This window comes from Perognathus longimembris, chromosome 18 (genome assembly GCF_023159225.1).
Source record: "Perognathus longimembris pacificus isolate PPM17 chromosome 18, ASM2315922v1, whole genome shotgun sequence".
Lineage (NCBI taxonomy): Eukaryota > Metazoa > Chordata > Mammalia > Rodentia > Heteromyidae > Perognathus > Perognathus longimembris.
The window spans coordinates 32,950,867-32,964,128 of record NC_063178.1 but is presented as its reverse complement, the minus strand read 5'-3'; positions in this window follow the sequence as shown (position 1 = coordinate 32,964,128).

Below are 13,262 nucleotides of genomic sequence, written 5' to 3'. Positions count from 1 at the left end.
ACGATAAGAGCGGGAAAAGAAAATAGGCTCCTCACTGTAGATAAAGGAGGAGCAGGAACCCTCGGGTGGAGGGACAGAGGTATTAAAAGAAACAAACTGAAGCGAAAGTAAAAGTGTGTAGTTATGGGCGCTTCCTCTTCGCACCCAATTTTTTTGGCTCTTAATGAGCTCTTGCATTCAAAGAAGCTGAAAATCAACAGAAGTATTTTAGAGAAATTTTTAGCTGAATGCGACACGGCCGCCCCCTGGTTCACAGTTTCCGGGAGCCTTACTGTGGCTTCCTGGGAGAAACTAGGGAGGGACCTGGATTTTTCCCATGAGCATGGAACTTTAAAAGGTGGGGTTAGGCCCATATGGAAATTAGTAAGAAGCTGCCTTGATGATCAACGCTGCAGTGAAGCGGTAGAAAATGGGCAGGCAGCTTTGGAGAAGTTGCAGGAAGAAAGATCAGAGAAGGCTGCGAGTGAAGGCCAGGGCACTAAGAGGGGACTATATCCTGATCTGGTGGAGTTGGATTCCACTGAGTCTACGGATTCGGAGGAAGTGGAATCCATTTTGGAACAGCTGGAGGAGATGAGAGTAAGAGGAAGAAAGGCCCGGAAGGAAAAGAAGAAGCGGGAACGAGACAAAGGTATATAAACCTACCCCAGTGTGTGTATATCCTCCTTTTGTGTTTATTGTTAGTGAGAAAGACCTTTCCTTTTGCGATAATGAGACTTGCTTTTATGCGCAGTGCTGGAATGCTTCTAAGTATGATTTTGCTTTGATTGCTCGCATGCCCCGATGGGTGCCAGTGCCTGTGGACGCACCCAATGTCATGGTGCAGTTTAGACAAAAGTGAGATTTTGGCATTACGGCCGCTGTTGTCACTGCCATATCCTTGGCTGCGGTCGGAGCCACCACCACGGCTGTTGCCATGAGCCATACGGTGCAGACGGCCCAAACCTTAAATATTCTTTCTGCCAATGTAGCACAAGCCTTGGATGTGCAAAAGGGGATAAGTGCCCAGTTAAAAGGAGGCTTGATGGTCCTCAACCAGCGGGTGGACCTTGTACAGGAACAGCTTGATACGCTTTGGCAGCTTGCTCAGCTTGGCTGCCAGTGGAAGTATGCTGGACTTTGTGTAACAAGTATACAATATGAAAATTATACCCATGGGGCAAATTTATCTAAACAATTGTCTAGTTATCTTTTAGGAAATTGGACAGGAGGATTTGATGTGCTGATGGAGCAGTTGAGGATTGCCATTACCACCGTGAACTCGACCCGTGTGGATGCCGGATTGGCGGACGGGTTGTCCTCCTGGATCTCAAACGCCATGAACCACCTGAAGGAGTGGGCAGGGTTGGGGGCCCTGATCGGCCTTCTGGCTATGGTCATTCTGATGTGCCTGTGGTGTATTTGCCGTATTAGAGGTTTCCAGCATCGCAATGCAGCCATGATAGTTCAAGCTTTCACTGCCATTGAGGCCGGACAGTCCCCCCATGCGTGGCTTGCCACACTCAAGTAATAGCGCAGGATGCGAGGCTAGCGCACTGCACTTGGGAGACGCATCCCGGCGCTTGCCCCAAGAAGAGCATGTCAGATTGCATGTGGGTTGATGCCCTGGGCCCCACCTCTGTAAAAAAGGCATCGGACGGATCTGGTAGTCCTTAGGAATGCGCCTCCAAAGTGAAGACCAGTATTATGTCCTCAAGGTAATTTTTCACAGAGATCTGACCTCTACTCTTGCCTGCAGCTAATAAAACAAAAAAGGGGGAACTGTAGAAAGCTGCGAATGGCTACGCCCTAAAATGGCGCTGGCCTCCGCCTTCCGCCCTCCCGTCGGCGAGTGCTCTCTGTTGTAAACAACTCCTTAAATGGGCATAGCTTGCTGTCTGGCTCTCTTCCGCGTACCTGGACCTATTGGTGATCGCCACGTGACACACTGGGGTTGGCTAACCAGAGGGTTTATAGGGCAAAACGGGAAGCTCCCGGGAAAGGAGAAAATGATTACAAGGTCCTGAATAAACTGCTGAGAGAAGAATCCGGTGTTGTGTCTTCCTTGCTGGCCGAGGTGGACGCGACACATTTCAGCATGTCAGTTTATGAGCACACTGCATCTTTATCAGCATTTGCATATTTTATTGAACTATGGTCATCTAGAGAAGTGTTTATTGTCATAATGGATACAGTAAGTATCACACCAAATTTGACAGAAGAGAGAAATACTAGATTCTAGAAGTTTCCTTTTGCTTATCTTACCTATTTCTGTACTAGACATTATTCAATATAATGCCCAATACTTTTGCATTCAGTTATGAAGAAAATCTTATTTTACAATACCTGTATTATTCTTATCTTTCACGTGTTGACATTAAGAAGAGAAGAAGGGAATCTAAGGTATAAAGCAGTGCTCAAGCCTATAGTCCCAGATACTTGAAAGGCAGAGACCAGGGAACCATGGGCCAAAGACAGCTGGGCATAAAACTCACAACTCTGCATCCCAGCCCATGCCTGAGCACAGCGTCCATGCCTGAGCACAGGTGTCCATGCCTGAGCACGGGTCACAGGCACACTGTCTTAGTGTGTCGCGTCCACCTCGGCCAGCAAGGAAGACACAACGCCGGATTCTTCTCTAAGCAGTTTATTCCAGAACCTTGAAATAGTCTTTCTCTCTCTATCTTCCTCTTCCTTCCCCGGGGGCCTCCCGCTTGGCCTTAAGTGCCTTAAGTGCCGACTGGGTAGCCAATCCCGGTAAGCTACGTGGGGATTACCGATAGGTCCAGGTACGCGGAAGCCATCCAGAGTCCAAGCTTTAACCATATTAGGAGTTGTTTATCACAGAGAGCACTCGCCGTCGGGAGGGTGGAGGGCGGAAGCCGGCGCCATTTCAGGGCGCATCTGCTCGCAGCTCTCTACAGTTCCCCCCTTTTTATTTTCTGAGCGGCAGGCAAGAGTAGAGGTCAGATCTCTGTGAATGTTATTTGAGGGACATTGTACTGGCCTTCACTTAGGTGGCGCCTTCCCAAGGACTGCCAGACCCGTCCGATGCCTTTTTTACAGAGGTGGGGCCTAGGGCATCAACCCACATGCAATCTAACATGCTCTTCTTGGGGCTCGCACCGGGATGCGTCTCCCAAGTGCAGTGCGCTAGCCTAGCATCCTGCGCTATTTCTTAAGTGTGGCAAGCCACACATGGGGGGACTGTCCGGCCTCAATGGCAGTGAAAGCTTGGACAAGTATGGCTGTATTGCGACACTGGAAGCCTAATTCGGCAAATGCACCACAGGCACACCAGGATGACCATGGCCAGAAGGCCTATAAGGGCCCCCAACCCCGCCTACTCCTTCAGATGGTTCATGGCATTTAAAATCCAGGAGGACAGCCCGTCTGCCAACCCGGCGTCCACACAAGTTGAATTTACGGTAGTGATGGCGACCCTCAGTTGCTCCATCAGCACATCAAATTCTCCTGTCCAGTTCCCTAAAAGATAACTAGACAATTGTTTAGACAAATTTGCAGCATAGGTGTAATTATCATACTGAATACTTGTCACGCATAGACCAGCGTATTTCCACTGACAGCCAAGCTGGGCAATTTGCCAAAGCGTGTCAATCTGTTCCTGTACCAGGTCCACCCATTGGTTAAGGACCATCAGTCCCCCTTTCAACTGGGCACCACTCCATTCCCAGCACTCTGCTGGCTAATTAGAGACAAGTCTCTCACAGAGACATTTGTTTGCCCGGGCTGGCTTCGAACCGCAGATTCCGATCAGTGAGTCTTATAAGGGGCCACTTTACTCCAATTAGAGGCAACAAGGTGGTCCACACAGAAGTAGTTTTTAAGCATGCTCTCTTACCTGGAACTTATTAAGGGTGTGGAACTTATTAAGAGTCAGTATTAGATCTCGACAAACTTGTAGGAATCACCTGTGCTTCTCTATGGGCCTGCTGGAAACTGTTACAAAAAAAAAAACCTACAAAGAAGCTGGAATGGCAATTAAACATTTTGGTAGCCATAATTCTCCTTTTCTCACTTTGCAATAATTATTTAGGACAATTTTACTTCCAAATTTCTTATCTAGAAATGTATTCTTGATTTCCAAAGCCTTTTTAACACTAACACAACACTTTAGCTTTTATCTGCATTGGAAAAACTAGCTCACAGACATTCTGAAACCAGGTGCCGCCCTTTGCTTAGGGGCTGCTTGTTTCAAAAGAGCCTCTTTTTTTTTTTTTTTTTCAGTCCCAGTTACTGCATAGCATGAAGACCTTTGAATTTTTTCTTAGTTTTGCATCATACTGCAGTCCTGAACATGTTCACACTCACACATGCACACACACATACAATTTCAAAAGATCTTAAAGCACGCAGAATAAGCATCGGCCGTACATTTTAAGACAAAAACCTTTAACAAATGATTTCAAGAAAGAAACACACAAAAATAATCACAGGCACAAAGACCAGACAACACTTCTTACAGACAGACTTACTCTTCTCTATCTTTAACTCCTTCGAGTGCAACAGCTCGTTAAGAGCCAAAAAAATTCGGTGCGAAGAGGAAGTGCCCATAATTACACACTTTTACTTTCGCTTCAGTTTATTTCTTTTAATACCTTTGTCCCTCCGCCCGAGGGTTCCTGCTCCTCCTTTATCTACAGTGAGGAGCCTATTTTCTTTTCCCGCTCTTGTCGCGGATCCCCTTCTTTTCCGGGGACTTACCGGTGCACCACCCTGGCTGCAGAGAGTTCTGAATCCTTATAGATAGCTCCCCGTACGGGCCACCACTTGTCGCGTCCACCTCGGCCAGCAAGGAAGACACTACGCCGGATTCTTCTCTAAGCAGTTTATTCCAGAACCTTGAAACAGTCTTTCTCTCTCTATCTTCCTCTTCCTTCCCCGGGGGCCTCCCGCTTGGCCTTAAGTGCCTTAAGTGCCGACTGGGTAGCCAATCCCGGTAAGCTACGTGGGGATTACCGATAGGTCCAGGTACGCGGAAGCCATCCAGAGTCCAAGCTTTAACCATATTAGGAGTTGTTTATCACAGAGAGCACTCGCCGTCGGGAGGGTGGAGGGCGGAAGCCGGCGCCATTTCAGGGCACAGCTGCTCGCAGCTCTCTACATTGGTGAACTGTCTTAGTCACGGGCACACTGTCTTGGTCACGGGCGCACTGTCTTGGTCACGGGTGCACTGTCTTGGTGCACTGTCTTGGTCATAAGCGCATTGCCGCCAGCTGGCTCCGTTACTGGGGAGGGCAGTGGCTTGGTGCAGGAGCGTGGCTGCTGGCCCAAGTGACAGAGAGACACAAGTAGGAAGAGCAGAGCTGGGCCAGCATGGGCCTCACACAAGCCCCTACCCCAAAGAGAACCCAGAACCCATGTGGAAGGCCTGGAGGAATTGCTGTAGTGGTACAGTGCCAGCCTCACTATCATCATAGTTCCCCAAGTTCAAACCCAGGCAGGACAAAAGAGAAAAAAGAAAGAAAAGAAGGGAACAGAATATTCGTGTCTCTAGAGAAAGAGATAGGTGAATCACCCAGGATCTTCTTCCTTAACTCCCCATGAAACCAAGAGATTCCATTCAGCACTATGCTCCCCCCACCCAGGACAAAATCAAAACAAAATGCAGGTCCCAGGTTCACCGTGTGTGCTTTGTAGTACCTCAAGAATGCAGAATGAGACACAAGCAAGGCGCTGATGGCTCTTTCTGGTTAGAGGTCCTGAGGTCTTTAGAGACAAGGCCATGGGTGCTGTAGGATGGGCCCTGGGTGGTGGGAGACTCTCATACATTCTGCCTCAGTGGAGCAAAGCAGGTCCCCGATGTCTGAGTAGGGAGTGAGGAGGGCTCATGCTGGACTCCCTCAGAAAATAATAGCCAAAATAAAGCAGAACCTGTTTTCCTCCAAGAGCCAAAGCCACTGGGATGTTTGACTGGCTAGAGCGATTGGCACAAAATAGGAGCTGAACCTCCCTCCCACCCCAGTGAGCAGGTGCTTGTGACTGCAGCAGATGACAGGGGACCAAGGGAATGGTGCCGGGGGCACTGATGGGAAGCCTTGGGTGGATTTGCTCATGCTCCTGTTTCCTGACTTGAAACCATTCTGGCACATGTTGGGGGAAGACTGAAAGATCTGAAGGTCAAGGAATATTCCAGAACTACTTGGGACCAGGTTCTACTTGTATCCTCACATCATGACTAGGGCTTAGAAGAACGCCATGTTTAGAAACCTTCCTGCAGAGAGTGCATACATTCTGACTCTTAAGTAGTCTGGAAATGCTCATTTAAACCAAAGACTGGGTGAGAACTTTCCACTTATATCCGAGAAGGGCCTCCCTATGGAAACCCAGGAGCACAAGCACAGAGCACCATTGCAGACCGAGGAGCAGAGGCGGCTTGCAGTTGTTGCCTAGCTGCTTCCGGTCTGTGGAGCACCATTCCCTCTGGCCTAGAAACAGAAACGCTATAGCAGGAAACTATATACAGTCACATCACATTAATTTGATCTACTTGTATTACTTATAGCGAATTCAACATGCAGGAACAACTTGATTGATTACCTGCCTAAATATAAAAACTAAATTGACTATGTGTCTGGGAGAAGAAACAAGAGGAGACCCAACTTTCTGCTGGGTTTCTGCTGGGTTGCAGTGGTTGTGAACCAAAAGTGCTCGAAAAAATAGTCTGATAAAAAAAATGACTTGTATGAAATATGAGCAGAAGGAATCTTTGGGGAGGAATGTTTGTGAACCTCCAGGATGGAAAACTGCAAACACAATAGGAGAGCAAGGAGGCACAAAATAGTGTGATTGGGAAATGGAACATTATGGAATTATTTAAGTGTAACAGGTCAGTGCTGATGAAGCTAGCCTGAGGAAATTACTTTGAGAATATTTCACAGAAATGAGCTTGAAAATGGGTAGAGAAAAGTAAAATTTGAAGATGGCAGGAGAAGGTACCAGAAAGAAAAAGATACTCTGTGAGGAAACTCTATCATGCAGTAATACAGTTAGGTAAGGTAGGGGAAAAATCAAAATAATGTATGGAATCAATATCCTGCACATAAGGATAATAAACAGAATAAGTCATAGAGGAAGAGAGAATTTCTCCCATAGTATCAAAGAGATTAATGAGAAATAAATTTAAAAGAACTATGCACTGCATTAAAAAAAAACAGTTTAAACCCCTACTACAACACAAAAAGGTAGACATAAATAAATAGAAAAAATATTCCCTATTCTTCACAATGTAACTGGAAAATTTTCCACTGTTAACACTTGTAATGTTTATCAATAAATTTAATGGAGTTTTCTGATACATAGCAAAGATCTGCTTTCATAGAGTTAAGTACATTGATACAATATTGGTATGAAAAAAAATTGCAAGGATTTGCTACAAAACACTGAGGGCAGTGGAACTATTAAATCCTTCACAAAATGCTGGACACAGTAACACACAGCTATAATCCCAGCCTTCAGGAGTCTGAATTTCCTTTCTAAACCACCAACCAACCACAAACCAAACAAAACCAAACACAAGCTAAAAGCAAGCCAAGATGAACTAAAACATTTTCTGCCTTAGAAGATTCACACACAAAAATCCCCAAATACACTCGTCATAGTACTGTCACTTTAATGAGCAAATGAAATAGTGAATAAACAATAAAAAAAATGTTGAGTACATAATTTTTATAAAATAATGATGGGTAATATGCTAAACAAAATTGTATCAGTTGAAAATTGACAAACTTAGTATTATTCAATAGATGGATAGATAGATAGATAGATAGATAGATGGACCAGGGACAAACTGCTGATGTCATTGAAATATACAGATCTCTTAAAACTTAGAGTCAATAGTAAATATATGTAATGGGATAACAGAGACATAGATGTTTAACATTTTGACATGATTGGTAAAATTCACTCTCTAACTTAAAAATAATGAATACCTTAAAAAGAAAATACGTTATTAGTTACTGGTAAAATAAAATAATATTTACTGATTTACTTTCTCCTCATGAAAGGAGAATAAAAACCCAGAAAATACCAATACTGTGGATTAGGAAGGCAATAGGAGACATTGGGAACAACTTTGCAATAACCTTGAGAATTTCTATGGCAGAGAAGGCCACAAATCTTGATATCTCTCAAAAGGAAAACTTGGGCCATGTAATGAAGACAGAACAGCAGCACCTACAGTTTCTGGAAAGGGTGTGGAGCTTGGCTGGATTTATTTCCCTCTGGCTCTGAAAGCTTGCAGCTAGTTTTTTTTTTTTTTTTTTGCCAGCCCTGGGGCTTGGACTCAGGGCCTGAGCACTGTCCCTGGCTTCTTTTTTGCTCAAGGCTAGCACTCTGCCACTTGAGCCACAGCACCACTTCTGGCCGTTTTCTGTATATGTGGTGCTGGGGAATCGAACCTAGGGCCTCATGTATATGAGGCAGGCACTCTTGCCACTAGGCCATATCCCCAGCCCTGCAGCTAGTTTTTGATGAAGAGCCACTCATGGTTTTGTTGGATTGGCACCACGGTGATTTTCTCTCTTAAGAAGGTCAGTGTTCCCTTTCCTCCATTTCCCTTCTATTTCCGTCACATCTGAGACATTTACTGATGCCGCCTCGCATCTGTGGTCTTGGCAATTTGTGTCTTCTTCTTATCTGGTCAAACTTGCTTAGGTTAATTATTTTAATTGATAAAGTTTCCTATAACACTTTTTTAGTTAATTTACATTTATTTTTTGACTCATGGCCTGTTGATATCTGCCATGATTGGCATTGTTTTCTTCGGGATTGAGGCTTTTTAAATAACTGAAGAAGCGATGTGATCAATTGGGTAGCAAACGTGAATAGACACATAATCACATCCACAGGTGCAGAGAAAGCTCCTGAAAAATACCCAACATCTGTTTCTGACAGAAGATTCTCGTCTAATTGAGAATTAACTTACTTGACCACATAGAGAACATCTCCATAAAGACCGGCAGCTGAACACTTAATGTTGGAGACTGTCATTTTCCTTTCCAGATCAGTAATAAGGTATTGTTGTAAAAGAATAAACAATCTCAAGTACAAAACAAGTAAAGTTTAAATATCCAACTTGAAAAATAAAACTACTAAAATGGTTTTATTCAACAGAAAATGATAATAATGCAGGAAAACCTGATTCTCTGAGAAGCTAAGTAAATTCACAAGGTCACACAATAAAATATCAGTGTAAGAATCAGTCGTATTTTTCTGTACTTCACATTTTCGGACTGAAATCTCAAAAAGTGAACCTCACTACAACTAAGGTTTAAGGTGTCAGGTTCATATCTGACAGTAGAGTCCAGCTATTTATGAAATCAAGCCCAACAGCTGAGAGACACTGGTGAAAAAGCTGAATAAATGGAGGTATTTTTACTCTGGATCAACAGTCGTAGTAATGTTGTTAAGTTGACAATGCTTTCTGAGTTGTCCTATATATTTAGAGCAATCCTAATTAAAATCCTATTTGGCATTTTAGTGAAATTGACAAGTTGATTACAGAGTCATAGGAGACAATCACAAAACGTTGAAGCAATGAGGGAAAACCCCAGCAGAATACAACCTGACTCCACATGCACTGTAACTGCAAAGCATTCAGGCCAGTGTGGTGTCACAAAGAGCGAAGGGCAGAAAATGCAGCCGAGCAGAGGAATTCTTGACAGGAAACTAGAAGCTCTCCATAGTATAGACAACTGACCTTAGACAAATGTGAAGAGAGAACCTAAGGCAGATGGCAAAGTTCTTACAGTTTCAGAAACAGTGACATAAAATTTAATCTTCACATACACATCCCAGAAATGAGAAGTAACCCAAACGACTTATAGATGTATTCATGAGATGGAAAACTCTAAGTGGGTCGTGGTGTTTGGTGTTTTCTGTTTTTTAGTTTTTTGGTGCTGCTCCTGGGGCTTGAATTTAGGGCCTGGGTGCCAGCGCTAACCTGTTTCTTTGCTCAAGGCTAGTGCTGTCCGGTTGAGCCACATCTCTAGGGCTGGCGTTTTCGTGGTTCATTAGAGATAAAGGTCTGGTAGACTTTACTGTGCGACTGTCTTTGAACTGCTATCCTCAGATCTCAGCCTCCAGAGTAGCTAGGATGACAGGTGCGAGCCACTGGTGCCAGCAACAAACTCTTTGGACCCTAAACAATCTCTCCTCAGTTGTAATGACAAAACCTTGATCCCAACCCGGCTGGTTTGTGTAATTTTGCTTACTAGCCATGAGCAGCTCTGCCTTTTGAAAACCAGGTGAGGAAGAAGCCAGCGGCAGGCGGGAAGCATTCGGGGCTCCCGGTGGAGGAGGACGCTCACCCACCACAGTGGGAGGAAGGAATCCCGGTCCAGTCGGGCTGCAGGAGGAGATGACAGAGCCGGGCCCTGGCCCACCAGCAGAAGCATGTAGATGACAGCCGGGACTCCTGCAGGTACCGTTGGGGGCCACACTGCCCAGGTGCCTCCCGGAAACATGCCTGGTTGTCACACCACGCGAAAGGGTATTGCAAGTGAAGAACGTCCCAGGGAAGGCGGCGCTCAGGCGGAGCGTGGGAAGCCGCCCAGGGCAGTGAGAGCCAGGTTCCCTGGCAGGGTGCCCCCCCCCACCCGCCAATCACCTGTCTTTATCAGAGGCAAGCACTTTTTTTTTTTTTTTTTTTTTTTTGCCAGTCCTGGGGCTTGGACTCAGGGCCTGAGCACTGTCCCTGGCATCTTTTTGCTCAAGGCTGGCACTCTGCCACTTGAGCCACAGCGCCACTTATGGCCATTTTCTATATAGTGGTGCTGGGGAATCGAACCCAGGGCTTCCTGTATTAGAGGCAAGCACTCTTGCCACTAGGCCATATCCCCAGCCCATCACCTGTCTTTATTTTAACTCTGACCTCCATCACTACTGCAAAGAAACCACACTTCCGAGAGAATAAGCAAATCAGCAAAACCAAACAAGATTGGAATGGCAAGGAAAACCAAACACATAAACCCACAAGTGAATAGCAGATTCACAGGAAAAGAACTTGGAGTGAGGAGGGATAGCCAATTTAAGCAACTGGGGTCGCGAATGATTTGTTTCCTTATGTGCAGCCTAAAGAAAAACTATTAGCAATGGCTCTGATTAGGGCATACATATGTTTCTAAAGGGGGTATGGATGCACAATTATGTGTATGCTATAAATAAAATATAAATCCATTTTAGATCATGCAAATTAGAATTTTCCCTGTTGGAGGAAAGAAGCCATCAGCAAGTGGAGGTGACCGAGAGTAATTGAAGCCAGTGGTGTGGCATTGTCCTGCACAGAGTAATAAGCACCTCTTTCCCACCGATTTTTGGTTTCTCAGTAACAGTTATCAGAAATCCTAGGAGAATTATTTCCTTCCCAATCATGGTCCAGAAAATGAGAATATTCTAAAAAAACGACAAGAATTTGTTAAAGAAACAAAAGAAGAAATCAGTAGAGCAAGGAGGGCAATCTAATGTCTACAATAAGAATAAGTTACTTAACAATATCTACATTGATAGTACTGTATTTTAACTCATAAGAGAAAAATAAATATTTAGGAGTCCATAGTGGCAGATATAAATCATATATATTTATATGTGTGTGTAAGTTTAAAAATGAAACAGGAACAAATATCAATTGATTAGTATAGTAATATGTTTGTTATCGTATATGGAAACATACATAAACAGTTGCAGATGAAATCCACTTACAAATACTAAGAATCCCTAAGTAATATTTGCAATGGAACAACATTTGTGTTTTCTCAAATCAACTCTCTGATACTGCTGAATTCCAAAAGAAAATATCTTTCAGTGAAGAAATCCTGCGTTAATCTCCTTAACCTAACTAATAATCAAGCCTAAGATGATAGATACTAAATCACATGGAAGTCATGACCTCTATGATGTTTCACATGGTAAACCCATCATTTATGTGGTTTTCTTGCCTAGTATTCTTTAACTCATTCTATAACATGTAAAGCAACCATCAAATATAATTGTGTGATGTGCAGTAATTGGCAGACACTTTTCAGAATACACAGAAGCAACTTGGCATCATGCAAACTAATGAATCATAGAGTAAAGTTCAATAACATACTCGTGGATGCGTTTTAGGGACAGAAAGATATATAGTGCAAAATCTACTTGTCACTTAGTTGAACAAATGAGAAAATTTCAGAGAAATGTGTTTTGCTTAATGTCATTTCAAGAGTAATGTAATTTTAAGAGTAATAAACCCAATAAACTACATTAAAAGTGAAAATCAGACATGTTCAATGCAGAAAACCTTTTATTGAAAAGCAAAAGCTTGGCAAGACAGTGCTCTTCCACCTGAGCCACACCACACTTCCAGCTTTTTGCTCGCCATTTGGAGATAGCAGTCTCAGATCGGTCTGCCCGGGCTATCTTTGCATCAGGCCCCTCAGATCTCTGCCTCCTGAGTAGCTGGGATGGCAGGCTTTGGTGGTCCTGCTTTGACGAGAACGTGAAATCACTGTTGTTGTTTTTCAAAGCCACAGGGTGGTTGCTCCATTGTTGGCTTGAGAAAAAGGAATGATTCCTCATCGATGGTTCCATTCTTCATTCACGGGCTAGTAATGCGTCCTTTGCCAGTTACTGAAATTAGAAGCAGCATGCTTATTTCCACGACTCCAGGATATGATGTAAATGTGCTTCCTGCAGGGAGGACGACTATGGGGAAAGAAAGAAGCCGGAGGTAAAGCCAGTCTGTCAGCACCGCAGCCGGGGCAGGTGCTGGGATGGACAGTCGAGTCAGCTCTACCCGCCAGGGGTCACCTTGTGGATCAGCAAAGGACAGGACACTCCCTCCAAAGCTGCGTTTATGCCACGTTGGAGCTTTTCTCATGGGTTCAGGCCCCAGAATGTTCTTTCACAATAAGTAATCAACGCTTGAATCTTTTCTGCCTTTGCCTAACTCTCACGACTCCATGGGAAGTTTGATTTTACTTCAATTCGCAATTTGAATTTAAATGGCCAACTTGTATTTACACATTCTCCAAGCCTTAGCATTTCTCATGACCATTTCTCCAGAAGCTCTGGGTTAACATTTTCCAAAGACATGCCTCAGTGGAAATCTGCTGCTGTAGGATCTCCTCACACATGCCAACTAGCCTGGGCACTTCAGGAAACCATGCCGCATGCAGTCACCATCAGTTGCTTTCTTTGTTGCCTGTGGAATCCATTCAGGCTCTGTTCTGAGAGCACTGAGGAAGGATGCAGGAGCCATAAAAACAGAGGAAGCTGTCCACGCT